The sequence below is a fragment of the Ammospiza nelsoni genome, chromosome 4 (assembly GCF_027579445.1).
Source record: "Ammospiza nelsoni isolate bAmmNel1 chromosome 4, bAmmNel1.pri, whole genome shotgun sequence".
NCBI lineage: Eukaryota > Metazoa > Chordata > Aves > Passeriformes > Passerellidae > Ammospiza > Ammospiza nelsoni.
In genome coordinates, this window is record NC_080636.1 from 66,866,368 (window position 1) to 66,879,439 (window position 13,072).

The following is a 13,072-nucleotide window of genomic DNA, read 5'->3' on the forward strand; positions in this document are numbered from 1 at the left end:
TATCTCAAATTCAAGGAGAGCAGACAGATAAGCTTATGAGTCCCTGTTTGATTAAACAATCACCATGATCCACACACCACTAAAAACCTGCTAATTTTGTTTAGGGAAAGTTTGAACTTGGAAGGATCTATTATATAATTTCTCTAAATTAAGGAGACAACATAATGCACACCAGCAAAAACTTTGGCATTGGAAACAAAAAAACCAAGAGGTTTAATTCAGCAAAAATTTTTAAATCATACAACAATCAATCAAGATAATTAAGGACCTAAAAGACTGCATTAGTGAAGCTCAGGAAAATTTAAGAATTGTTTTCTTTCAGCTGGTATTCTAAGAAATTCAGTGTGTTCGTAAAGAAAGTCAGGATCCATACTATTATCCAAAAAAAAAAGCTTGGAACTAGAGTGTGCACAGAAAACTTAAGCTATAGGTGTAAAAAAAAAAAAAAAACCACAGCAGTCACCTGATGCTGCTAGTACCATTTCTCAGTGTGACGATCAGATTAATGTCCCACACATGCAGAGAACTGAGCAAGGCAGTTCAAAATTTTTGTACAAAGCCCAGGCAGTAATTGTGATTTTTTCCTGCCACTGAAGTCCTCCGTGAAGTCTCACAGGGAAAAGTATGAAAGGAAAAAGAAGACACATTAGATTTTTTTTAATTATAGGGAGAGAGTGCTTTCTTCTATATTGATCTTCTGTCAGTGTTCTTTTATTCTACACCAATTTAAATTCAGAATCAGTTCTTAGCCCTGCCAGAGATGACTATAAGGGAGACACATTAAATTCACTGCTGAGATTCATAGGCACAAATGGGACCTGACATTTTAAAAGCAAAACAGAAGTTTAGTGTGTTCAAGTGCAAAGGCTCCAGGACAAGCTTAGACTTAAGCTTACACCCCAAACATCCATGAAAGATACAGCAAAAGCCTCCTCTCCTCCCCAGCTGAATTAGGTTCTAAATTATGCTGGGAGACTATAACCAACACAGCTAAGAACAGAAAATAATCACATCATTCAAACTCAAACCAACTGAAAATGTTAGAAGGCAGATATTCTCTAACCAGAGGACAGCTGTGGACCGAAGAAAGGAAGACCAGGAAAGAATCATCAAATGAATTCTCACATCATAATGGTACAAATAAATAACATCTGGCCACCTAGATCTGATTTTTGTGGAAGAAAAATGTTTTCCTTCCAAATACTTTCCCCAAAAAGAATATGTTCATATCTCTTCTAATGCTTCTTTTATATTCTGTGACAGCATTCGATATTTGTACAGACAAATCAAGGATCCTCAATATTGGATTAAGGGATTATGTGCAGCAGGTTTTGCAACCATTTTCATTTTCTCACTCCTATCATACCAGAATTTGCCAAGCTGATGTGGGCTGGAGGCAAGTTCAATTTCCATCTCTGCTTAGGGGAGTGATTAAATTTAGCTGATGCTGAGAAAAGGAAATTCAGTGTGATGAACATAGCAAGACTTGACTTGCAAGCCTGTGAAACAGGATTAGTACCACAAGCAAAGCAGAGCTACTAAAACACCAGCAGAAAATACGGGGACTTACACTTAAAAACGGCAGGGCAAAGTAGGAAGGAAACAGAAATTTAATCTTAAAAAAAAAAAAAAAATCAAACCTCAAACACTATCAGCCCAGGACTTAGGCACATTAAACTCAAATCTGTATTTCAATACCAAAGAGCACTCCAGTAAAATTTTAGTTTCGTGAGAATCCCCTTTAATTTTGAGACAGTTTGGAATACAATGTGAGCTTTGCATTGTGTGGCTAATACGCATCTTTTAACAGAACTGAAATGGAAACCTAAGTGGGTTCCACTAGTGTTTGGAGCTAATTCAAATTTTACAGGATTTATTTATTCCTGGCAATAAGACATTAAATAGCTGCCTCTGTTAGGAAGAACTATTCAAACATTTGCTTGTAGCAAACTGGAATAACCTTTCCTATAAACTGAAATTTTCCCACCAACTGAAACAGCAGGCATCTCTTCCCTCAGAGAGATGAATGAACACTTCAAAATTAACCATGGCACAAAAAAAAAAAATTCTACTCATACAGCCAACTGTACACCTTATTTTGGAGTTATATATTAGTCCAATTCCTTTTTTTGTAACTTAGATTCAACTGAGAGCACCACCTTGTTGAGACTGACAAAAAAAATTTACTGACCCAGCACAACTATAGTAAAAAATTTTCACTGCTTTTACTATTTAGAGCATGGTGTCATTTTAACAACATGATGTTATCCCTCTTGTCAGAATGAAGGATTAGAATGTATTTTCCAAGACTGAATCAAACATATGGAAAGAAGGGATTTTCTTGTTTTAAACCCTGCTTTTCCTCAAGAAGGAAAGCACAAAGGTATTTTGGGATTCTCTTAGCTTTTTTTCTTTTTTATGAAAACAAGTAGATCTTCTGGAGCTGAAGCCTGTTAACTTGAGTAAAAGCTAAGGAATAAAACAGGTCCAAAATTAATTAATTCAATTTTCACTAACTGTTGATTTTGAATCAGTTCAAAACTTTTCAGTTTTGCATTAGGAAAAAACATAAGTAGGTCAGCTTAATTAAAATATAGTTATATATTATATAATATTTTTTATATTATTATAACAACTATGTCAGATACCAGCGCATTAATATCAACAAAATAACCCTGTTCATCACAAACTGCACAGAACTATTTCTACTTAAAAGCAGCTCAATTTGATAAATTACCATCCACAATATGTGTGTGGATTTGTGTGTGCTTTAGAGAAGGATCATATCCACAACTAATTTACTAGTTTACTGGTTTAATAAGTTTAACAGTAAAACTGTATTACTGCATGGCCCACCTGCCCTAAGCAGAGTTACATTTTTTCTTTTCATTTATTCATTTTAGCAAATTCACTTGGTATGGAAAAAAACAATTAGCAGAGAAAAATGTTCCGTTCAGCTGCACCTTCCAGATGGTTAATGTTAATATCAGCACATTGATACTATCTGCTCTTCACTTAAGACTCAAGAATTAGACTTGAAGACGCTCAAAACATTGACCATTGATCAACCATAAATTAATTCTTGCTACCGTTTTGAGAATCTTGTGCTCAAGAGTAAAGCTATTTCACCTGAAACTATCAGACAAGTAACAGAAATTATATATATCAAATATAAAATATCTTCTACAACAGGAGCTGAGTATTTTTCAGCATAATTACACAATCTTAACACAAGAAAATGCCCCATGCTAACACAGGTGCCAGTTGGCCCAGCACCTGTTGTAAAAATGAACTCCTACCTTCTACAGGCAAGATGTGGGCTGGTGTTCCCACCTGCATGCACATTACCACCAAAGAATAAAGCAAATACACCTGTAATCAAAAGACAAAACTGCTTAATGACAAAAGGATACGAGCTCCTTGATGTTGCATGCAGAGCCATCGCAGAAATAATGTTTGTTCTTGCAGCTCCCCAAAAGCTACCGAGTTTTTCTAACTGCCCTCTATATGAAGTTCAGAAGTACATCTCTAAAGAAATGTCTCTAATTTCTGCAATTCATCTTGTTGGAAAAGAATAAAATATTTCAATAATGAACTCTTTAGTCACAAACAGCACCATCAGTCAGATCTTTTGCTCCTTATTTTATCTCACCAGTGTCTCATCAGACAGTATCTAGATTATATGCCATAAATATATAAATCCCAAGTAACATAAGGAAATCTCCTTTCACTTTTCCCAGGAGGTTGAGTGAACTGTCCACTGGTGAGGTTTTTACAGCATAAACATTTGTGACATCAAACCAGACAGTGAGCAAACGCTGCCCTGGTGTGCAATATTTACAAAAAGGTGAAAGACAGACAACATTTATTTAGTTTCAGATTTGCTTTCAAGTTCCAAAACTCATTCGGTCACAGCAGAATCAGCCCACACTTTTAAATCTAGAACTAGAGCTAAACCTCTACAAGGCTTTACTCTCTTTGGGGATTCAAATCTCCCATACAAATAGGCATACACTTTGCTAGCCCAGCTACTCCTTCACATTAAGAAATTGGGTAGTGTCCAATCTTAGAGAAACCCAAAATAGTGACTACAATGAAGTCAGGGAGGGAACTGTAAGGGCAAACATTCTAATTGGCTAAAAATCTAGACTAAATGAAAACTAAAATAAAGGCTGACATAAAATCCATAACAAGTAAACATTTTCACACATAACTGTTCCCTGTTATATTTACTCCTGTGTATGTTAAATGAAGATTGAATACTTCCAAGCAGCTGATTTCTGGGGTTAGAGTTTTGGGAATTAAATAATTTATTTACTATTCCTGATTTCTGGGGTTAGAGTTTTGGGAATTAAATAATTTATTTACTATTCATTTGTTAAAACATTTTCCACTCTTTCCCTAAAGGTATTAGCAAAACAATCTTTCAAAATTTTCCTTTCAAAGGCCCTTCTTCATAGATGAGATGTAAAAGCTCCATTAGGACAAGCATTTGATACACAGAAACTAATGAGCTATTATTTAACTTCATCCTAAGTGTCAGAAGCCTAAAGAAAAAAGGCTTAATTAAAATTATGTGTGCCCCAAGTCTTCTCCCAGGAAACAGGTGAATCACAGCAGATTCCCTTCACTGCGAGATACATGCACAGAATTATCTGAACACATCTGTCATCAATATACGAATGGCATGACACCTCCTGCTGTTAATTCAGACTGATTACTTGTTAAACACATTTAATTGAGGCAGAAGGGAGCTTAACTGATGTTCACATAAATATATTTAAAATAATGGAGCAGCATTTAAAGAGAGATTGAAGGACTGTTTGAACATCAGATCTTACACATGTTCAGATGCAACACATGAAATAACCATAACCAGGAAATAACCAAATAACCAAGAAACTAATGTTTCCTTTTTCTCTTTCACTGTTGTGTACCTACTGATTTAACAGATCAGTAGGTACACAACAGTAAAAGAGAAAAATGTTCGAATAATATAAACTAGACATGGTAGACCCTTTATTGTTTCTGACAAGAAATAAATTATATTTCTTCATCAAGCAATGACTGCTTCTAAACCCTAATACTTCACTCTACAGGCTGTTTACAGAAACAGATGCATTACTAGACAAAATTTATGCTCCTGAAAATACATTACACCTAACTAGAGAAATGTTTTCCGAAACTTTTGTGTCCTGTGTTCATTGCCCTTCCATTCAATCTCAGAACCAGAAGGGATCTAGCCAGCAGAAACTGAAAGACTGCAAACACTGAGTGAGAGTGAAAGCAGGTCTTTTTCAATTTTTGTAAACTCACCACGATTTTGCCTTGATCTGTCTGGGAAACCTACCAGAAAAGTCTCACCTTCCTCTCCGGTAACTGTTGTTTATGTAGAAAGCTCTGATTCAGGAAATCCATTTTAGGAACACAGCTATTGTCACTGCAACCCCAACCTCTTTCACCAATGTCCCCTCTACAAGTAAAATAACCATTGCCTTTATCTGCTGACTTTTAGGCATAGTGTTTCAATGTCTTCTGGAATATTATTAGTCAAATCTCTTTGCCTTTCCTGAGACTTAATCAACTTGTTGATTAGTAAAAACATCCATTGCTTTTGCCACTTTAATCTTATCTGCTCATCTCAAAACACTCTTGATCCTTCATTTTAAAATCAAAATAGGTCAAGAAAGTCAGAAGGGAAAAAGATAGCAAGATAGTATTGAGAATACCACAGACATCACAAGAGAGAATTTCATCTACCAAAGGGAGACAAAGTTTCACAGATTGCAATAGAGCAGGTCAGATTCAAACCTGTTGAAAATAGCCTTCTAAGTACAGCTGTATCCATTCAGAAATTATTACATGTCAAAAGCGAAGCGAGACGACCCATCATCTGATCAGCATTGAACTCCCATTTATTGATCCACCAAGCACATTTTATAACAGTGTTAATTAAGTTCATACATATTGCAAAACCCAAGCTCATCACAGGTTACAGATTAAACATTAACCCCTCTTTTTGTTTTCAATACCTGTGGTTTGTTATTGAAACCAAGATTTATTTTCTCACCCTGTTATGAAAGTTCTCAAGGCCTCCATGTTTGTCAACTTTTGCTTTCCCAAAACTTATCCAAGGACAAGATGTTTACTTGTTATTAAAAAACAACCTGAGAACTTCTGCTGTTTACATAAATGTGCCTGAGAACTTTTGTTGTTTACAGAAACAGGCTGTGAGAATTTGCTCCTCACAGCTTCCTTTTACTTTTCCATCAGCTGTATATGATTATGGTATGTCTGAACAAAACTCTATAAGCCATTTCTGAGCAAAATTCTCCAACAATTACAGCTATTTCTCTTCCTCTCCCTATCTTTGTCCAAAATAAAATGTATAAATTAATTTCAGTTACAAATGGGACTTATTAAATACAGTATCTTCAAATAGTGACACATTTTGTGGGCTTTTTGCTAAGAAGTGCTCTTCTCTTTTCCCCATAATTCAGGCAGTAACCTCAGTATAATTAAACTAGAATGAAAACAGGCAAGCTTTCTGAATGATTTTTCTGTTAACACTGGACCAAAAATTTCAAATCAGGGCAAAAGGTAACTTGTGACCTTACTGCAGGAAGAGATGAGAGAGGACGAACTCCATAACAGAGTAACCCAGTTCCCCCTAGCAGGAAATTAATTATTAAACCTTCCATTCTCTCCCCACAGACCCCGGGTGAATAGAGTTCACAGACCCTGTGTTATGAGCTCTCAGACTCACTCGAGGGCAAGTTCTACAGTCAGGAAGAGGAGATGGAAGGGAAGATAGTTGTTGGTAAATGAATTTATAGCACATGCTTAGAGGAAATGAACAGCCTATCAGCTGCAAACGGAAGATACACCTGGGGCAAGAGAGGCAGCTTTCAAGAAATGCCTAGGGCCACAATTGAAAAGTGGAGCAGGTAAGCCTTGGGAAAGAAATACAACTTCTCTTAAAAATCCAGAATTTCAGAAGCTACACTGTTTCCCAAAAATTAGATACATGGCAATTTTGCCATTACTGTGTCTTGATTCTTATTGTATTTGATTTCTCTGTTTCTCATAACACAGTCAGAAACCTGTAAAAAATGTTAGGATTGAGAGATGTAAAATTCAAAGTACTAACACTTGTATTTAGAAGCCTTTTCCCCCCCATTTTTGTTGTACTTCAGTATTAAGCAATGAAGATAAAGGCAACATGAACTATACAATTTAATACTGGACCTGAATTTTTTTTCAGCACATTAAAATAATCCCATTTTATTACTAATAATAATCCAGTTTGCTTAGTTATCAATGGTTAACTTTCTGATCACAAAATTATTTAACACACAGAGTGAAAGGCTGGTTAAGAATAAATGGCAAGAGTTGCTCAATAATCATATAGATCAATATAAAATCTATACCTCATTCAAATAAATTTCAAACCCCGGATTACATATTAAAAGAAGCTTTCAGTCTCTAAGGTCTCAGGCTGAAGAAATATCTTTTAAAAACAGGTCAAGCATTCACAAACCTGGTAATGAAACCACCTGGACACTATTGTCATCCCCACAGAAAGAAGAACACTTATACAATGTGTCTTCAAGCGCTGGATAAGCTAATTCAGTGTCATATGGTGCACAATTAAAACTGTTAACTCAGAATTCCACAGCCATTATATTCTTTTGAATACAAATAACAAAGTGTCTAAAGCTATTCACAAAGGTTTTGATGCTTGTCTCAAAGCAGCAGGTAAAACAGCACCTCACAATACTCAGTAGTATTTTTTAATAATTATCTCAACCCAAAGCACCAATTACCATGAGCTGTCAACAAGAATGGAAATGCAAGGTAGCAGGCATGTTGAGACTGCTGCAAGTTTTCCTGTTATGATTTATTTTCATCTGTAACTACACCACATTGTAAGTAAGAAGCATGGCTTTCTTTTTTTAAACTCAAAGCATCACTCTTATTGCTTCACACTTATTTATGTCTGTACAAAAAAGCTAGGCAGTTTGGCTTTCTGAATGAAATCATGGTCACTTCAGGAAGCAAACCACTGCTGGACTCACAGACAGTGCTTGGACCTAAATTCCTTATTGCCTGGACTTTTTGCTCCCCATGTTTTCTCCTTACAGTTATGACTGTATCCTGGAAAACCACTGTTGGCTGTCAAGTATAAGCATTCATTGTTTTCATCTTGTCACTGGTGGTACTGGAATCTCCTAAGAAATCACTCATACCTGTAGTCCAAGGTCATGGTTTCACTTCAAAGATGAAAAGAACAACTTGGAATATTAAGTTAGGAAAAGGTTAGCAGAATTTTGGAGTGTACCCAAGTCCCTTCCAACAGATCCAGTTCCTTGTTTAGATGAGAGGAATATGGTTTGAGTCTTAGCCTGAAGGGAGCTGAATTCAGGTCCCTCCCCTAGTGAGCTCTACCCAGGCAAACATAACAAACATAAGGGGTTTGTGCCCCAGCACCTGTTCCTCAGAAAACAAGCCCTACTCATTTCTTTGGACAATAAAGGAAAAGGCAGAAAGTTGTCTTCTCCTTCAGCAAAAGATCAATAAATCTGGAGTCTGAAACAGATAATCGTGATCCCTTTCTGTTATAGGAAAGGTGACTAAAGTCTGAAGATAATTTATAGCATACGATGACAATTTCCCAATCATTCACTTAAGCAATCCTTGCTCAATGCATGGATTGTAATGTCTTTTTAAATTCCAAACGTTCTACCCCACGCATGCTAACTCCAAGGATCAAAGAGTTCTCAGTCTCACTCCAGACAGCTGTAAGTGAAATATCACAGCCCCAAAGTGTTACATACTTAAGCGCGCATTTTCCGATGCTCTTACATTTTATTACCTGGAAAAAATGTTTTTTCATATTTTGACAAAGGAATGCAAAAAAAAAAGTTTTGGTTTAATATGAATGCTTTGAACACTTATTAACACTGGCAGCTAAAGAAGCTGTTTGCATCAACAAAGCATAGATGGAAACAAGTTTCAAATGCACGTGAGCAACATACTGTTTAGAATGGCTCTATAAATATTTTTCAAGAAAAACAGACTAACAGAATCTGCAGTACTATCTAAATTCACACTGTATTTTCTATGGAAAATGTATTTATATGTAAAACAGGATGGAAAGACAAGACATTGCAAAGTTGTTAATATAAAGTAAGGAGAAACATCTCTGAGACACTTCATATGTACTCCTGTTTACTTCCCCTAAATATAGTACTTCGAAGGCTGATGCAAATTTTTGCTTTGTTTATCTTGTGCTTTTCATAGAGGAGAAAAAGGACATGGTGACTAAACAACTAACTGAAAATAAAAGCCGTATCCAACATAATAAAAAGGAAAACAAAGAAGAAAACAAAAGCAGTTTTCAAGTGAGCATGTTTGTTACTAGGAGAAGATTGTTTACAGGAAGTTCTACAAGTCTGGAAAAAAGAAAATGGGACAAAATTGTCTGCAACAATGGATACTGATCACAGACATCAAATTTACAAAGAAAGACTATTTGAATTTGTAGAAATTATTTCCAGATAAAATTACTGATCTAATGGCATTTCATGAAAGCTCAAGGATAAAGATGGATTTCTCTTTAGTGGAAACCAAAGTCAACTTTATAGGCTTACTTCCCCATTACGCTTTGAGTATTATTTCCAATTAAGAATGCAATTGCATTATTAACTCAGTGAATATAATTTAAGCACACTATTTTGACTATAGTGCTATCCTCAAACACGTCCATTATTATACATCACACAGTCAAAACACTGTAATATAGGACAACTTGATTGGGTGTTTGTTGAAAAGCAACATGGCCTGAAAAGTTGAATGATTTTCAAGTCATATTCAGTAGCATGAATTTCATGACAGGACTGCAATATGAAAATGGATTTTTGAGTAGAATGTCATATTCATGGAGTCTAACATGGCAAGCTCCTCCTGTTAAGAATTAAGCTGAACTTACATGTGACGAATGCTATTGAAATACTTAAACCTCTTCTATATATCCCTAACTTCCACAAAACCCTGTAGCCATTTATTTCCAGTTTCCAATGGAAACAATTCCATCTACACTTCTGAAGGATTCTGGTTTGAGAATATTTACTTTATAATTATTTGATAAATAGCAAAGAATATGCTTCTCCCCTCCTCCTAACAATCTGAAAGGGGAAGGTGACAGGACTGGTTCTCTATTTCCCCATGATTTAGATAGTTTTGGTAAAATATTGCTGAATCATTACACCCTGTTCTACACCACTGCTGCAGACTAGAGGGCTTACCATAGTAGCGGGGGAAATGAAAGAATCCATTCTCTCTGCAATGAAAGTGCTGTGACACACAACTAGGGAAAACCAAAATAAGGAATGAAGTTTTTAATCATCTTGAAGTACTTGCACTTGCTCAGCTTCATGTAAGAATAAAACCTTTATACATAAACATTGTAAATTGAACACAGTATCTAATAAATATAAAATACAACTCTCAGAAATACAGCAGAAGTTCCAGATCTGCAAAGCAAAAAGTGAACCTTCCTTCCAGTAATGACAATTAATTGACTCTTCACTGAAACAAAATCGCCAAGAATTTCCACAATGAACAAAACCTCCCCTTCCCTCTCGCATGCCCCTGTAAAGGAGAAATTCACATGCACAGCAAGGAGAAAACAAGCCTGGTAAGGTTTCACAAGCCTACAAGCAGAGGAGGTTATTTGAAGTTAATTCCACCACATTACTGCTGCAGCAAAGATCCTAAACTCCCATAGTCCGGTTTTGCACTGTTGCAACACAATGATCTTTAGGATCTATACTGCTCTGAGGAACCAACTGGGTGTCCTCAACATGAACCACAGGTTCAGTTGAGGTGAACAGTCCTGCAACACACAATTATGCATAATCAGAACTTTCTGAAGGAAAATCCCATCCTACCAAGACATTCAGAATTCCCTGCACACCAGTTGACAAAAACATGTAGCAGAAGCTGAGCTGGCCCTATGCGGATCCAAAACAGGCCCATTTGAACCCTATATCACGTCTGTAACATACCAGCAAGAATCACTCTGCCTTTCTTCCCACCCCAGAAAGTGTCACACAACTCCAAAATCTGCAGTTGTGATCTAAGAGACTTGTAGGAAACAGACAGCTCTGAGCACCAGCACAAAGCACCTCAGCTGGAAGTGGTTAAACTCAGCATTTACTTAAAAGTTTGATGCACAACTGCCATACCCTCTTTGCCAAAAAATTCAGCTTTCTCCTCCTAAGTATCAAAACCCACCATGCTCTGATAGTACCAGCAGGTAAGAAATGATACATCAATGAAAATAATTATAAATTATACACACAGCATTCCATGAGACACTAATCATGCTGTCCCATGCAATTTTTAGCCAGTTATACAGTGACCAAAGCCAGAGAAATGCCACTATCTTCAGCAATAGAAATGACATACCCAAAGACTTGACATGCCAGAGTCTAAAAATACTATCAGCATCAATTTCCTGCACTTCTCCTAAAAGAATCCGCACCATGTTGCTGTAATAACATAGTTTGAACAAAAGCTTACCTTACAACAAAGCTTTAGAACTCAGATTACCAGGTGACTAAAAAAAGTTCTTCCCCTTGAAACTTCCCTGGTCCATGCCAATGCTGCTGCCACTGCACCACCACCTGTAACTTGTAGTGATTTTTTGAACTCAGGGAATGTAAAATACAGAATTCACACATCAGGATGCAAAGTCACACTCCACATTAACCACAGAAACTCTCCACCCTAAGTCAGAATTAAACCCAGTTTGTCTCCCAGCATATATCCTCACCTATGTTGAAACATGAAAATGAAATAACAAAGGACCTAATCTCACTTTCACAGAGGTCAACAGCAAAGCTTCTGCTGACTTCAGTAAAAGCCAGCACTAGATCTCCAAAAATCATTATTTCCTTCAGAGCACCAAATGCATTTCCTATCAGTCCTGTGCCAGAAGGATGATGGTCTCTCAGCTTTCCAGTAATATTGAAAAGCTCTCATATAGAAAAGCATCTCAGACTGCCAGTGCTAATCTAATGCCTATGACCACCTGAGGAATACAGTTTGACTTCAGCACACAGCCCAAAGAAAATGAAAGAATCAATCTCCCTATGAGAGAAGAAAGATGTATGCCTGCAGTAATGACTCTGTGAAAACTTTGGAACCAACAGAAAAAAGTTTGCCATATTTTAAGGAGAATTTGTATGAATATCTTTTCCTCTCTGCACCATAAACATTTAAGATTTGGGGACTAATATTTACTTTTACAGATACAAGAACTTCCTTAGATATTTAGCAGGAAATTGCTATCAGAAGTGACATACAAAGAAGAACTTTGACTCAATGGAAAACTATGAAAAAGAGAATAAAAATAAGTTATGTAGTTAATAGACTTTTAACAAGAATAAACAAAGGTAGCAAGACAAGATCTGTACTTTTCAAGTACCTTTCCTCTTGAAGTCATTTGGAAGCAGTCAGAAAAGGCATATTAATTTCCCTAAACACAGTGAAAAGGAAAAGCTGAAGACAATCTTCAGACCCTCAGGAACTGGAGTCTTGACCACAGCATGCAGTTTGAAACCTATGCCATGGGAAAGCCAACAAGAACCTACTCATTATGCCATCCTTTTAAAAGAGCTGCCACCCCACCTGCAACTACTTGATGGAACAAGCTCAGAGCAGAAAGCAACAGCAGCTGCTTCCTATTATATAGGCTGGAATTGAGTTAAATTTGCCTTGCCAGCTACACAGAGAAACCAGCTTCACCTCATTACTTACAGATGCTACTTAGTGGTCTGGAGATGAAGGCATTCTTCTAAGAACACATTCAAAGACCTGAATCTGGGCTTTTCCATTCAATACTTGTTTGCAAAGAAATCAATAGAGCACCTTCTTCACTATGCCTGTTATTCCCTTCCCAGTGCAAAATTCACAAATTAACCTGTATGGAAATGTGACAGCTGTCCAGTTCCATGTGCAACTTTTTTTGGACCTCCATTTCAAAGCCAGTAACAGGTAGGAGTTC

The 13,072-nt window shown here is 36.6% G+C and overlaps 1 long non-coding RNA gene across 1 annotated transcript in view; it reads right to left on the reverse strand.

The window, feature by feature from the left end:
• LOC132072422 (uncharacterized) overlaps positions 1-12,631 on the reverse strand; it is a 49,424-nt gene extending 36,793 nt beyond the window's left edge. Inside the window, exon 1 of the long non-coding RNA XR_009418312.1 lies at positions 12,494-12,631. This is a non-coding gene — a long non-coding RNA (uncharacterized LOC132072422). The remainder of the gene's footprint in view (positions 1-12,493) is intronic.
• Positions 12,632-13,072: the final 441 nt, after the last annotated feature.